The sequence below is a fragment of the Macrobrachium nipponense genome, chromosome 4 (genome assembly GCF_015104395.2).
Source record: "Macrobrachium nipponense isolate FS-2020 chromosome 4, ASM1510439v2, whole genome shotgun sequence".
NCBI classification, from domain to species: domain Eukaryota; kingdom Metazoa; phylum Arthropoda; class Malacostraca; order Decapoda; family Palaemonidae; genus Macrobrachium; species Macrobrachium nipponense.
The window spans coordinates 120,803,603-120,808,000 of NC_061100.1; positions in this window are offsets into that span (position 1 = coordinate 120,803,603).

A 4,398-nucleotide genomic window follows, 5' to 3' on the forward strand; every position below is an offset into this window, starting at 1 on the left:
ATTTTACGATCCCCTACCGAGAAATTGCTGATCGATATGTTCTTTGTTCTTTGTTCCTTTCCATTCCAGAATATTATTTCAAAGTCATTTTAGAGATGTATAGCTGTAGTGTATTGCAGTACACTTTTAGGCGTAAAAGAGCAAAAGTAAGATTTAACTGAGCATTTGAAGTTATGTGAAAGTAATATTTTAATAATTTGCAACATGATATATTCTCTAAAAATAAAGCAATAGATATCGGTAAAATAGAGTTTCTTACTATTTATGCTAGCTGTTTTGTTCCAAAGCATATTATCATAATTTTTTAATGCATAAATTTCTTCACGTAACATTCAGAGTTTTCATTTAGTAGCTATCTCGCTACGGACATCATTGAGATCATAGTTTCTCTGCACTGTTAGATAGTATTTGCTGGTTATTACTTTTGATATACTTGAATCCTTTTTGACCGGTGGAATTAACATTTATTTTGTGTGAATTCCTTTGTAACTCAAACTGATGGTCATATATTTGGTGTGAATGTGAATAGATCATGTTTGTGCTTAAAGTACTCAGTGACATAAACTCATATCATGTTTACCTTCCTGTGTCTGCCTGAGATCCAGTAAATTTTATGAAACTATAAATGGCTGTTTAACACTTTAAGTGAATATAAAGCATTATTGCAAATAAACGTTGCTATTAGAATTATTAATGTGAACTGATAAGAGAACAAGATAGCGGATCTTGAACTATAAGGGAAAAAGGATAAAAGAAGAGCAAATTATTTGATTCATTAGTACTTTCAAAGTTTCAACCCTTATATTGCACTAGTCACTGCAAGATATGCATTCAATTCAATTCCATGTCAGAAATGAGCGAGTCTGTGTACAGCAGAACCTGGAGAATCCTTTCAAAACATACGAATCGAAACCAGACCAAACTCCTAAGCAATTCTGGTACCTTCCCAAGGGTCTGACATCCAAAGATCTGACAATAACAGTTAATACTCGTGCGGAAGCTCTACGTTCCTCCACAGTACATGTATAAGCGTATTTGCTTGTGTAAATGATAGACTCTGTCCGTATCTACTTCAGCCAAATTAAAAATACCGGAAAGTACTAAAAACGCACCAAAAAAGAAACATCCAGATTTGTTCAGATAAGAGATCGTTTGAGACCTCAAATTCCACTCTCAAAAGATCTTTTATCTAAACAAATCTTTATTGTAGACGTCAAATTCCACCGGCGTCAATGAACTAGATGATGTGACGCCAGTTTTATTAGCTATAAATCAATCAGTCAATCCTCAAATTCCATTGGAACTCTTTTGTTGTAGGGCTCTTGGGTGCATTATAGATGAAGCAAATGAATGGCAGCAAAATACGATACATCCAAACACTGAACAGAATATTAGTGATGGAATTTATGTAAGATAGTTATTATTTATATTTCATTTGTATAAGGTAGTTGTTATTGGGATGATCGTTCAATCTTTGTGAGACATAATGAAAGGCATTTGAAGCGACGACTAGAATTCCTCTTAAGTGGAAAACAAGATTCCTTGACACCTGCATGCACGCGCAATCATTACATACGTAATGGCAAAGGGATATCAGTGAGTAGAATAAATTTAACGAACGAAAACAAAGAGAGCAGTTATTTCCTCAACTAAATAGGTAAGAACCGTGAATAAGAGCAAAGCAGGAAAAGGAAGAAGAAAGACAAAAAGCCATTAATCGCATCGACTTAATCAGACATGAACTCCAGACTCTGGACGAAGTCTTTGAGAGAGAAAGCAAAACTTATAATTGAGGACGAGAGAAGGAAGGAAGGGGGGGGTATGAGGATCACCTGAGTTGTGCTGTGCGATTGATATTTAAGAAATGATGGTAGGTTTAGATTTCCTTTATATTCAAACTTCAAAACTTCCGTCGACTTCAGCATCCAATTTTTCCAGGTTACTTTTCAGGGATCTTGGGATCGTGCCTAGTGTTCCTATGATTATGGGTATAGTTTCCACTGACATATCCCATATCATTCTTATTTCTATTTCCAGGTCTTGATACTTATCAATTTGTTCTCTTCCTTTCTCATTTACTCTGGTGTCTCATGGTATTGCGACATCGATGAGTGATACTTTCATCTTGGTTTTGTCAATCAACGACACGTCTTGTCTATTTGCACGGATCACCGTATCTGTTCTGACACCATGGTCCCATAGGATCTTTGCCTGATTGTTTTCTATCACTCCCTCAGGTTGGTGCTCGTACCACTTATCACTGCAAAGTAGCTGGTTTTACTTGCACAGGCTCCAGTGGAAGGCTTTTGCTACTGAATCATGCCTCTTTTAGTACTAGTTCTGTGCAAATGTCGGACATTCGCTTGCTATGTGATTTATGGTCTCGTTTTTCACATTGTACTTCCTGCATGTGGGTGAGATGTTATTTTCATCTATCGTTCTTTAAATATATCTGGTTCTTAGGACCTGAACTTGTGTCACTGTTAACATTCCTTCTGTTTCCTTCTTGAGTTCTCCCCTCTGTAGCCTTTTGCCATGTTTCATCGCTGGCCAGTCCTTTAGTCTGTCTCATGTACTGTCCGTGCATTGATTTGTTGTGCCATTCTTCCGTTCTGTTTGTCATTCTACATTCTGTATATTTCTGGGTCTTCGTCTACTTTTATCAGTCCTTCTTCCTATGCACTCCTGAGCCACTCGTTCTCACTGGTTTTCAGATATTGAACCAGTGCTCTGTTCTCGATGTTGACGCAGTCCTCTATGCTTAGTAGTCCTCTCCCTCCTTCCTTTCGTGTTATGTAGTCTCTGTCCGTATTTGTTTTTGGGTGTAGTGCTTTGTGTATTGTCATGTGTTTCCAAGTTTTCTGGTCTATGATGCGGAGTTCAGCTTTCGTCCACTCCACTACTCCTGAGCTGTATCTGGTTACTGGTACTGCCTATGTGTTTATGGCTTTCATCATATTTCCGGCGTTGAGTTTTGACTTGAGTATCGCCTCAAGTCTCTGAATATATTCTTTCCTGATCATGTCTTTATCTCTTGGTGTTTTATATCCTGTCTCGTCTATGTGTCTGATGCTATTCCCATCTGGTAGCTTTATCCCTTCAGTCCTTGTCGCTTTGCCTTTTTGTATGTTGACCAAGGCACATTTTTTCTATTCCAAGCTCCATAATAATAATAATAATAATAATAATAATAATAATAATAATAATAATAATAATAATAATTACTACTATTATTATTATTATTATTATTATTATTATTATTATTATTATTATTATTATTAATCTAATAATATTATAGTTTATCCCACTCTTAACTGTTATCATTACAAACATTGTTAAAATTATACAGTTTATTCAATGAATGAAACCACTACATTCTTTATGAAAGCAAGAGCAGCAGGATACCATTAAACGATTTTTGTGTAGTTTTTATGTTTATTGTGTGTGTGTGCGTGTGTTTTCTTGTGTGTTAGTTTGTGTGCCATACGGAAACTAGAAGCATTCCAAATAGGATTTGAAAACAATGAAAAGTATATGGGTACATTTTATCATTAAAAGGCTTGTGAGATAGACTGAGAAATTAATGAAAGAAGAAAGAAAATTTTATCGGTCATATGCTTACATTAGATAGAAAGAAAAAATTGACAAGTTTAGGGAAAGAAGAGAATGTCAACGGATCTACGGGGTTTAAAAGGATTAGATACTTGCTGTTCGAATAGTATAAAAAAAAAAAACACACACACAGGGGCGAAACATAAAAGAAAGAATATGGGTGCCAATAACATGACCTAGGGGAGACCAATATATCTTTGTTATTATTACTGCTATTGGAGTTGTCGTTGTTATTGTTTAACCGCACAACTAAGTCACATCAACTGAATCTCTTGAGTCTTTCCCGGTGATTCATTATTTACGGGTTGAAACGAGCAGTAAATCAAATACATCGAAGAGAATACGCAGTTAGGTGCAAGATATCAATGTAGATAGTGCCGCCGCTGTGCCCAACGGAGAGGACAATATTGATAACAAAAATGATGACGTGTACATTGGTAATGGAAGATGTTTATAATTATTTATATGTTCATACTATATATATATATATATATATATATATTTATATATATATATATATATATATATATATATATATATATTATCAAATGCAATAAAACCCAAATACATGCTGTGGATGAGATATGTGGATGATATTCTAACATTTTGGGATAATAGGTGGGGCAATTTTAATGAATTCCTCTCAAAATTAAACGCATTAGTGCCCAGCATCAAATTTAAAGTTGAATGGGAAACAGACAACAAAATTCCTTTTCTTGATGTTTTAATAATCAGAGACACGACAGAATACAAATTTACCATATACAGAAAACCAACGTTCTCACT